Raw genomic sequence first — 12,646 nt, 5'->3', positions numbered from 1 at the left:
AATTTTGGGCTCCACGTGGGTCAAATTCGAAAAAATGCTCCGATCTCCTTAAAAATGGTCTCAATGTGTTCGTCCTTTAAAAACACTCCAAAATAAGAATAGTTTGCCATATCTTGGATGTTTCGTTACCTAGGTAGCAGGGTAAAAGAGGTCATTGACCATTGAACTCTATTGACCCCGACCTAGTTTTCGATGTTACGCATGTAATAAACAACCTAAACAGTGCAAATATTCTTTAAATGAATTATGTTTGCAAGCCGAACAATTTGAGACCATTTTGGTTAAAATCAGACAATTTTTAGTTTTTTGACCTCTGTTGAACCCAACATTTGACCTTTGACCTTTTCGGTTATAACTCAAGAACCGTACATCACAGATATGGCAAACTATATTTTTTCCGAATCCTTATGACTAGAGGAATGCTTTGGTATAGTTTTTAAAATGATTGGAGCGATTTTGAAATTTGACACCTGTATGACCTTTTCTCGCCCAAAACTACCTTTCCACCAAGTATATTTTAGTATACTTTTTGTATGCTGTTCAGGGGACATCTCTGACATTTATAACAGTGCAAAAAATTCTGTTGCAATTAGTGGTGAGTCAAAACCCACTTTGACTGGACTATAAGCAAGCTCGCCCAAATTGTCAATATTTAAAAATCAAGTCAAGTAGCTTCAGTATGTGATTTTGGTCTCATGTTGTAGCTAAAAAAAGCTATATTTTCTGAAAATGTACTTTTTTCTGAGGAAATGTACGCAAATCAACAACATTGGATTTGTAATCGCTCGGGGGACATGAGACAACCCTATTTTTTTTTTGCCTACAGTCTGTGCACTTAGAAGTACAAACCAAATCTGTGGCATCGGGGGTCGATGCTTTGCATCACACGCGAGCGAGACGGAACGCGTAAAGAGCGTAGTGTAGGGCCTACAAATCGCGCAGCAGTTGGCGCGCCAAAGAAACATTGCGCTGAAATAATTATTCTCATACCTCCAATTTCCGAGGTCTATTTACTTTGTACTAATTCTATGTGGACAGACTATAACAATATATTTAAATTTTTTGAGCGGTTTTTTTTTATTTGATTTTTTGAAACAAGTTAAGACGAACTTGAGAGATATGAACCCCTGAACGGCGACATTACGAATTTCAACCTGCCGAATTTCAGCCGACACCGTCGCGCCTCCTGGTTTTAATCCCGGCTTTAATATGTTCCATATGGGGGACAACTGATTGCTGAGAAGGCCTCCTTGAGTCCTTCCTCTCACATCCCAACCTCCTGTCAACCTACTTAGGCCTGAGACGAATATACCTGAAGGTAGGCTATATTCGTCTCAGCTTGCCTACTGAACCCGAACAGTAGTGATTCTGCACTGCTATATAGTTGCCTTAAATCTGGGTTTCTCCGGCACCAGAATATCCCTTTAAACGTTGATTAAAAAAATAACATGAATCTGACGTTACAAAATTATTCCCAACTTTTTGACAGCTGTCGGAATGATCTGACACCTGTTACGAATTCAGGCCTACGCCACTTGATGCACAAATGCAGCACTGCCGCGCCGCCATGATTAAATTAAATATTGGATCAGATTATAATTATCTTGACATGCACCCATCGACAGGGGCGGACTGGCCACTGTGGCGTTGTGGCGATCGCCACATGGGCCGCTTGGTTCTGGGCCGCTCAGGGCCGGTTGCTCGAAAAGAAGTGAAAAGAAGAGAAAAGAAAAAAAAAAAAAAAAAAAAGAAAAGAAAGGAAGAGGGGAGAAAAAAGAAAAAGAGAGGAAAGGAAAAGAGGAGAAAGAAAGGGAAAAGGGGAGAGAAGCCCGGGAGAGAAGGAGTAGTAGCTTAAGACATATGCCGGCCCTAGGGCCTGAGCCATAGGACCGAGGGGCTATGCATACTGAGGCCTAAGGTATAGGCCTAGGTCCTTGGACTTAAGGCATAGGCCCTAACACTAAGCAATATGCCGGGCCGGCCCCTAGTTCACCATCGCGGCATCGCCTATAAAGTGGCCTTTTGAATCAATTCTCTAGACCGTATCCAGCATAAGGCCAATAAAACATAGATATAGGCTAATCATGCTGATTCAAGAGCAACAACTGGCCTACTCTGGATGCAAATACAGTAAAATTTAAATGAAGAGAGGCCATACCACGTGACGTGGCCTTCCATCCAACTACAAAATACAATTTATACAATAGGCCTATTCGCCTAAGCCTACAGCAAAATATTGGGCCGGCTGGCGATGGAATATTGGTATTTCAATGTGGCTGCGGAATGAGGCTAGGGCCGATTTGGGCATTTGAAGGAGACAGACATAGGAGAAAGAAAGGAAATTAAGAGGAAAGAGAAGAGACCAAAGAGGAGAGATCGGGGTCGGGGGATAAGGGATGAGTAAGCCTATAGAACCTACAGTGTACCCACTGCTTGTCTACTGTTGGTGATAGGGCCTATAGGTCTGTAGAAATAGGGGCTGATAGCCTAGGCCTATACATTTAAGTCACTCGACTTTGGAAGTGAGGGATGTGTGGACACCAGTTGAGTTCAAAAATATGGGCTTTTGGTGAGAGCTTTGACGCCATAACAAGGGGGTCATTCAGCGAGGAGGACTAAAAAAGGGGGTCTTTCAGTGATACTGTGACAAAATTTGGGTAAAAATATAAAAGTTGACAAATTGTTGATAATTGTTTTTTAGAAAGTCATCAAAATTGATATAATAAAAAAACAGTGAAAGACTACCAGAAATTTGTCAAATTTTCCTTAAAAGGGAGGTCTTTTGTGACAGGAAAAGAAAAAAATTGCATGTAGGCCTACACAATTCTCAGCATTTGTCATTTGATGATTGAATATACTCATGATATGATAACTCATGACAGTTCCGCAATGATATGTAACATGACTTGTATACATGTATGTGCAGATGAGTTAAAACATAAAACATGCTCACTTAATTAAAGGAAACATTGAATAATTGTTGGTTTTATCTTGATTATTGCAAGTGATTGACAATGCAATAAAGAATATCTCAAGTATGTACAAATGGAATTTGGCTTGAGAAATCGTTGTCAAATACGGGCTTCCTGACCCCCTAAAATAGCTAAAACCCCTAGTTTTCCGGGGCTTCGCCCCCTGGACCCCCACCAGGGGCCCTAAGGCGGGCCCCTGGACCCCTAGCGTTTGTCGCTCCACTCGCTTCGCTCGCTACGCTCTATTTTTTCACAGGGCCGGTCTTAATCAATTTGCCACGGCCGCCTACAACAACCAGTCCGCCCCTGCCCATCGAAAATCAAACATGCAAGCAAACAAACAGACAAGAGTTGAAGTCGAATTGTACAATTCTGATTACCAACTTCATCAGCGGCTGGAACTCCTGGCCTGGAGCCCCCCCCCCCTGCTGAAAATTTTAGCTGTGTGGCGCCCTCAAAATTCAGTTGTCAAAAAAGTTTGCATGACGTCATTAGGGATCCCGAAGTTCTTGTACACAAAATGAAAATGATTCATTTGTCACTGAAGAATCAGTAGGGGTAAATCACACAATTTGTTACGTCCTGTGCCTTCACCAGCTGGATTTAAACCAAGGATACTTACCAAAATGGGGAAGGATATTATTATGAGATTACTACTTTACATAGCAGTATATTCGACGTGTGCAATAATGCAAATAGAAGGTAAGCTTAAAAACATGTTAAAACCTTAAACCTTAGATAGTCAAACATGCAAAGTTCCAACAATTTGAACAAATGAACAGACAAAAAAGTCCTTTCACTTTAACTGTTTCAAAGTTAAAGGGGTGACCCTAATGGTTTAATATGTGCATTTTCGTCATACTTATGTATTACAGTATTATCATATAATCATGAAGGCAATTTTTAAGTTAAAAAAAACCATGTAGGCCTACGACGTCATATAGTAATTACCGGTACAATGACATGAATGATGAATAGCATCTTACTATAAATACATGTAGGGGAATGTTGTATCTATGTATCTATGTATGTATCGCTATAAAGGCTCCGTCAGTTTCGATCCAAATGTCGCCAAATTCATACACGGGAGATCGGGAATATACGAGGAACGTGTTTAAACTTTATTTGGTTGAAAACGGTCAAGAATTGGCTGCAAAAACAGTGAAAATATGGGTAAAAGCGGGTTTTTGTTATGAAAATCGGTTGCCAGCCTCACGCGTCACTGCAGCTGGCCGGCAGCGCGTCGGCGCCAGCGGCGTAATCGCGATTACGCCAATGCGCGAGTAACGGCGCAGAGCCACGCGACTTGCGAGCCAGAGACCAGTGGACATGATAATACGGGAAGAAGGAAAAATAAAGGACAAAAAGGTGCATGGACTGGTCACAGGATTATGGTAACGGGTAAACATAGTGAACACGTCCGCAGACATAGACACGCTATGAGAGGACGTAATAAATACGGGAAAAAGATGTGTGTTGTATAAACAACATGAAGCGGTACTATAAAGAAAAATAAAATTAAAATGAAGACAAAAAAAGGTATGAGTAGGCCTAATAGGCCAACGGGTTAAAGTAACTAAATGAAACGGGAACGAAACAAAGAAGGAAAGAAACTAATCAGGAAATGTAAGAAAAAAAGAAGCTAGTCTTACTATAAATAGGCTAATGTTGTATCTATGTATCTATCTATGTATCTATGTATGCCTATAAAGGCTCCGTCAGTTTCGATCCAAATGTCGCCAAATTCATACGGGAGATCGATGAATATACGGGAACGTGTTTAAACTTTATTTGGTTGAAAACGGTCAAGAATTGGCTGCAAAAACAGTGAAAATATAGGTAAAAACTGGTTTTTTGTTATGAAAATCGGTTGTCAGCCTACACGTCACTGCAGCTGGCCGGCAGCGTGTCGGCGCCTCGTGCGTAATGCGCACTACGCCAATGGGCGTGTAAACGGCGCAGAGCCACGCGACTGCGAGCCAGAGACCAGTGGACATGATAATACAGAAGAAGGAAAAATAAAGGACAAAAAGGTACATGGACGGGTCACGGGATTATGATAACGGGTGAACACGTCCGCAGACACGATATGAGAGGAATAAATACGGGAAAAAGAAACAACATGAAGCGGTACTATGAAGAAAAATAAAATTAAAATGAGGACAAAAAAGTACGAGTTAAAAAGTAACTAAATGAAACGGGAACGAAACAAAGAAGGAAAGAAACTAATCAGGAAATGTAAGAAAAAAGAAGCTAAAATAATGAGAACAGAATTAAATAAAAAACATGGAAACGGGAAATCACAAGCAGCAAATAAACAAAGAAGCTAAAGGGAAATGTAAGAAAGAACAGATTTAGAAAATAATGGGAACGAGGTTAAATAAATAAATAACATGGAAACTAGTGATGTGGTCGGCACCGTTTTTTATTGTCGACATGTCGATATAATTCGTATACCGACGTCGACAGTGTGTCGACATAAAAAAAATTCAAAAAAAAACAAAAAAAAAAAAAAAAAAAAAAAAAAAAAAAAAATTTTTTTTTTTTTTTTTTAATTTTCAAAAAATATTTTTGGCCAGAAAATCAAGTTATAGGCCCAAACTGACTTGTTATTCAAGGTTGGAAACCAGAGAAATACTGCTACTAAAAAAAAAACACACTGACAAATTTTTTTGTCGACATGATTTTTTGATGTCGGCATACGTGCCGACGTCGACATTATGTCGACATAAGGCATGTCGACCACATCACTAATGGAAACGGAAAATCACAAGCTAAGCAAAAGAAACTAAAAAAGAAAATGTAAGAAGAGACAGGTTTAGAAAAATAAAATGTACCTTTTCAATGATTCTACCTGTTCATTAATTATTCCTGTTATGGTGAACGCTCCCCATCTGGCGGGGACCAGCGAAGCGCTGGTATCCCGCTAGTGATTATAATCCATGCATGCATGGCATAATATCATCCGGACTTTTTCAAAAATCGGTGAGGGAGGCCGCTATGTAACAGCGCGTGATTGGTCGAGAGCCGGGCATTACCGTATAAACAACGTTTATGCCCGGTGTCCCAGATGTGAGATCGCCGCTTATTCGCCGGGTAGGGAAAATGCATGAAAATCATGTTTCATTTGTTAATGTTACTTGTACTTTTTTGTTATTATTTTGATGAAATAAGAATCGCAAAAAGTTCCGGTATGTATGAACGGGGTTCATTCATATATTTTTCATGACTAAACGTTGTTTAGCCATGAAAATATATAAATGAACCCCTAATTTATTATAGATGTTATTTTTTACCATTCATTTCTGTGTAAAATTGCATTTGCAAAGTGTTTGTCATAAAATCGGGACGGGGGGTCTGATATATATCATAGGCTTTGGTAGGCATGATCACATTTTTAACATGTGAGGGCAGGCTTCATTAATCTTCTTGTGATCCAAGATCCTGTCTTAACTGTGTAATCATGGTAATCCAATTGGAAAATTAGGATTTTGACCCTCAAAACTCCAATCTGCATGAATTTTAGTAAAACTGCATTTGAATAATATTTGATACTATTACTATCAAATAGTGAAAGATATATTTCATGAAACATTAGTGCATTTTTGAAAAATGGCCCTTTGTGTTCAAATAGCCATAAAATACATTTAAAAAAAAGACATAAAGGAAGCCTTGATATTAATGATAGGCCTAATGCTGGGACACAAAATTTGGGACATTCAGGCGAGCATACTTTTCCTCATAACATTGCCAATTGTAGGCTACATGATTGATTTGACCCCTCAGTTTTAAAAACGATTCTCTTTTTAATGAAAGCAATTTTAGATGAATTTATTAAATTTCAAAATTTAACGAACATGCCTAGTTTAAGAACCAGGGGGTGGGGGGCTCAGCCCCCTCAATAATTTTGATGCGGGGGCTGGAATATGCCTACCTTTCAGCCCCCCTCTCCAATAATCTAATGTGATCCAAATTATGATAAAATAGCAGGAAAATGGGTGTTTTTGACCTATATTTTGCAAAATTTTCTGACTCAAGGGGGAAACCCCCTCAAAAACGAGCACCCCCAGGGTGCCCCACCAAATTTTTTTCAATTTTCAGCCCCCCATTGTTGAAAATCTTCTTAAGGAGGCTGTGTACTCTCAGACATGCATGTAGTAAAAGTGCAATATTAATTTTGTAATTATTCGCGCAAGACATATAAAAGTAGGCCTATAACCTACATTTTTATGAAGGCAAGACATCAATAAATCTTAATATCAATACAGATTTGGGGTAAAAACAACAATTATGAAGAAAATCACAAAAAAGTGAGTTTTTGGCAATATTTGTTAGGTACATCAATCCATCATAACAAAAAAACACTCTTTCCAAAATATTTTATTTCTTGAGGCTCCATTCCAAAAACGTTTTTTTAATTTTTTTGATATTGGCCTTAATTTTTGAGATATTGACCATATAAGGCATCAAATTGAACTTTTTGAAATTCACAAACACCTATTTGCACAAAATGATGCCTAAAATCGGAAATAGACCAAAATATAAAAAAATGAGAAAAACGTTTCTTGAGTCGATCGTGATATTTGTAATGATCAAATTTGCTTATATAGATGCTGTATTTATTGAGTTATCGTGTACCTAAATCGTCATTTTACAGAGAAAATGAACATTGAAATAGTGGCCGTTGAAGTTTAAAGTGGTCACATTTTGAACTTTCATCGAATCTCGCAGGAGAATGCGGCAGTTTTTTTAAATATTTTTCTACCTTACATTACATAAACATCGGGTAAATCCACGGCCCCTTGAGAAGTTTGAGCGAAATCCATTCATAACTTGATATTTAAATCGGGGGAAAGAACTTGAAAAAACCAACATTTTATCAGCTAAAATGGAGCCATTTGACCACTAGGTTTTTGTGCTTCCGTGGTGTTTCCATAAGATGCGCCGCGCATGCAGATAAGCGTCGGGTAGCGTATTTGTGCATTAACAAATTGCGGGATACGCAACGCGATGGGTTGTTTCGCGCGTGTACCCTGCTGGTACAACAAAGATTTTCTTTCCTTTTCAATTTCAAACACGAGTGGAATATGAAATAAAATCCTTAAAATATATTGCAGTTGGAGTTTACAAATCTGGATTTTCATTCCTTGTATTTATAAAAAACATAACAAAGTACAAACATATCAGAAAAACTCAATTTTGCAAAAGAAACAATGTCTAGAGTATACACAGCTGCCTTAAGGGATCTGGAATGAGCGTTTGTTTGAAGGGGGCGACTATTTGAGGAAATACAGTAATTTTGTATTTTGTACATTTTTATTTCTTTGAAAGCATTACAGATTGCAGGAAACGCTGAGCAGCACATGACCATTATGGAAGGAACACAGAATATAGCATTGAATTGCCCTATCACAGGAGCCACATCACCAGTCACATACAAATGGTTTCACAGTCCATCCCAACAAGGACTGAGTGAAAGACAGGTAAGCTAAACAGAGGATTGGGCTGTTCCATTTAAAATCCACACATCCCCTGTGGAAGATTTTGGAAATATGTGTACATCCTTATCAAAGGATGCACTTGTTGCTGCTACATGTGCATTTCACATAATAACTGGGAATAAATACCAGACTCATTTCAAGTGGGGTCACTTTATATCACCCCAAGTCACATGGCTTATTAATACAAAGGACATTCCATAACCATGTCACTTGGGGATGATTTGAAGTGACCTCCACTTGAGATAAGTCTGGAATTTATTCCCAGTTATTATGTGAAATGAGGCACATGTAGCAGCCGACAAGTGCATCGTTTTGATATGGATGTACACATGATCTTCCACAGGGGGAGTATGTTTGTCAACTGTAATTGGTCAGAGTTAATCATTTTGAAAGCCATACTCCCCCTGTATATATGGAATACATATAGATATCTTCCACACTGGAGTAAGTAATTCAAATTGAAGTTACCCAATTGTCTATTCTATTCAAAACTCATACTCCCCCTGTGGATGATATTTCCAGTCTTCCACAGAGGGAGTGTGGATTTTAAATGGAATAGCCCATTGTCACAAATAGTGGCAAACAAAATTTAGGAAAATTGCCGAAAACGGGCTTGTGCCCTCCAGTTAATAGATCCGGTGCCCCTGCAATCATGGTCGGTGCCCCCCCCATATGCCGGGCCCATATATGATGACCCACGCTACGACACTGGTCACAAATATAGCATTGATTTGTCCAGTCACAGGAGCCACATCACACACCGACATTGCCTGGTTAATAATTTTACATTGTACAGCAGAGACACTAAAATGAATACATGGGATCGATACATGTGAATGTGCTATGCACGATTTGATATTCAGACGATAAATCTTTGGATACCGGGGTAGAAAATGATGAATATCTCCGTAATTTTTTATTCTAAAGAAGCCATATTTTTTTTCCTTGCACTTGAACATATGTGTGACTGTTGAAAGGATATGATAGTCGTTAGCTTGCGTATTGAGAAAGAAGCGTGCATATTGAGCTCAAAAACTGACAAATATTCTGATTTATATGCCAAACTATAGTGCAGCGTAGGCTAGCTGCACTCACTCGTGGAGGCAGTCTAAAGGGCAGATGACCTCATGGGGTATATATTCACACACAGAGAGGTCAATTACCCGGGGGTGGGGGGGTCACTCTCATTGTGGCCTGTACACCATCCGCAATAATCAACTTTTGAAAAGCACCCTAAACAAGGATTTAACCCTTGGCTAAAACGATACCCTTTTCACACCCTAAACAGGGAGTTTATTCCTTGTATCAAATTTCATACCCTAAATTTCATTTCCGCGTATTAGCAATTGCAATTTCGCTATCCTTTTTTCCCCATTTTTCATGTTTTTGACACCCTAAACACGGTACACGCGTATCGTGCCTACCCACGAAAAACTACCCTTTTTACGCATTTTCATTATCGCGGATGGTGTACACCCGGGGGTGTACAGGCCACAATGGGAGTGACCCCCCCTCCCCCGGTGTCAATTACCATTGCCAGTAGCCTTAGTCGGATGTCCCTCGGCTCATTATGCGGCTCAAAACTATTAAACAGGTCGGAACAAAATGGCCATGTGTGGCTGTGGATTCAACCTACCATGGCGATTTCTGCCATGAAGATATCGGGGCGAAGACACTGTGCATCACCAGTCACATAGTGATTTCACAGTGCTTCTAGCACTTGTTCAGTGCCTGTATGGGACCATGACATCCCCTCTCTGACATTACAAAATCCACCGGTGCAGATTTATACCACAGATACTTAAACAAGTATCTGTGTTATACCCTTTTTATTAAATAACCCTGACTGACATAAACTTTTTCTGTGAAAGGTTTTGCATTTGTTGGTTCACCAATCACACATAAATTTCCCTATTGGTTTCTTAAGGGATCTGGAATGAGCATTTTGAGCGTTTCAACAGTATTTTTTGTGGGACATGAGAGCACATCAGACATATCGAATTGCATTCTGAATACGAAGAATGTCTTTCTGATATCAAATAATTTTCATTTTTTTGAAATTCACGATATAATACAATTTTTATGACAAATTATTAAAATTTGATATTTATCACATTTTGATATATAATGATATATTCGTAAAGTGTATAGCTGGGAGGAAAAGCTAATGATCAATTGAAAATTTTGACCTTTGTAGATATGGATTTTTTTTCCCAAAAAGACCTATTTTTTTGTGTTTTGGGGAATAAAATCCATATCTTCAATACGAAAGGTCAAAATTTTCAATTGATCGTCGGCTTTTCATCCCACCTATACATACATTTTAAGTACATATCATCAGATTTATAAAGTTTACTTCGTGTACTGTTAAATATCAAAAATATCAATTTTAATCATTTGCCATAAAAAAAATCAAAATTATTTGATATCAGAATGCAATTCGATATGTCTGATGTGCTCTAATGTCCCACAATAAATACTGTCCAAACGTTCATACCCCATCGCTAGTTACAAGTAACTCAAATTGCAGCATCAATTCAGATACTTTTAACACAAAGTATCTGTGCTTTCACCAGCAAACATTCCTTCATGACTTTTTAATAAATAATATAACCACAAGGTATTAATGCTTGCAATCAGTGCCACCAGGGTATGTTACAAGCTGTATCAGGCTAAGTTTGGAATTGTTGTTGGCACCAATCTGTGTTGGCACCAGGCAATTGGGCTATTGACAATTCTAATTGAAATCCATACACCCCTGAAAGACATGGTCTTAATTTCCCACACAGGGGGGTGTAGATTTCAAATGGAGTCACCCATTCAGGTAACACCATTTGAAATCCACACTTCCTGTGTGGAAGATAAAGTCATGTCTTCAATAGGGGGTGTATAATAAGATTTCAACTGGATAGGAATAGACCGTTTTATATCCTGATTTAAAAAAAAATCCCTGATGCTGGAAATTTCAAATTTTTTCTATGTGCATTTCTATTTCCACTTGACATTAAGGGCTGGGGTATGAACATTTGGACAGTATTTATTGTGGGACATTAGAGCACATCAGACATATCAATTCCATTCTGAATACGAAGAATGTCATTCTGATATCAAATAATTTTGATTTTTGAAATTCGCAATTTAATACACATTTTATGGCAAATCATTAAAAATTGATATTTTTGATATTTAACAGTACTTGAAGTGAACTTTATAAATCTGATGATTTATACTTAAAGTGTATGTAGGTAGGATGAAAAGCCGACGATCAATTGAAAATTTTGACCTTTCGTATTGAAGATATGGATTTTTTTTCCCAAAACACCAAAACAAATTAGGTCTTTTTGGGAAAAAAATCCATATCTTCAATATGAAAGGTCAAAATTTTCAATTGACCATCGGCTTTTCCTCCTGCTACATACACTTTAAGAATATATCATTAGATTTATATAATTCACTTCGAGGACTGTTATATATCAAAATTTGAAAAATATCAAATTTTTATAATTTGTCATAAAATTTGTATTATATTGTGATTTTCAAAAATGAAAATTATTTGATATCAGAAAGACATGCTTCAGATTCAGAATGCAATTCGATAGGTCTGAGGTGCTCTCATGTCGCACAAAAAATACTGTCGAAACGCAATAAACGCTCATTTTAGATCCCTTAAATAGGTGACACTTTTGACATGTCGTACGGGGTACCTTGATTATGACACTTGCAATCATTAAATAGCATCAAGGGAAGTTGCCCTTTGCAATAGGAAATTGGTATGTTAAAGTGTAGCATGACCCATGCAGCTACTAAAGAACCCATTCGCTTTTACTAAATTTACTTCTGATTCTAGGATAAAACTTACTTACCGACTCTTGATATCAGGGTTGGTTGATTTTAAATTGATGTTGATTTTAAAATCACATTGATTTCAGTCACTCATAAATCATGATCTAAATCAAATGATTTTTTGTATAAATCAGTGATTTAAAGGCACATTCAGTGATTTACCCATCCGGAGGGTCATATCAAATTTCAGATTGTGGCACCTTTGTTAGTGTCATAGATGTGCTAACATAGCCTGCTACTGGTTAATCCGAAAGCTGTGTACATTGAAGACAAAATGAGACATTTTACATAAATTTCTATACTTTGGAAATAATTAACTACATCATAAAA

At 38.0% G+C, this 12,646-nt stretch overlaps 1 protein-coding gene across 1 annotated transcript in view; it reads left to right on the top strand.

Moving 5' to 3' along the window:
- Positions 1-3,492: 3,492 nt before the first annotated feature.
- The window catches only part of LOC140169827 (protein turtle homolog B-like), a 69,636-nt gene continuing 60,482 nt past the window's right edge, over positions 3,493-12,646 (top strand). The window contains exons 1-2 of the mRNA XM_072193128.1: positions 3,493-3,674; positions 8,304-8,455. The gene's annotated coding sequence lies outside the window, so the exon portion shown is untranslated. The remainder of the gene's footprint in view (positions 3,675-8,303; positions 8,456-12,646) is intronic.

Source organism: Amphiura filiformis, chromosome 14 (assembly GCF_039555335.1).
Source record: "Amphiura filiformis chromosome 14, Afil_fr2py, whole genome shotgun sequence".
NCBI lineage: Eukaryota > Metazoa > Echinodermata > Ophiuroidea > Amphilepidida > Amphiuridae > Amphiura > Amphiura filiformis.
This window is presented reverse-complemented; position numbering and strand designations above follow the sequence as displayed.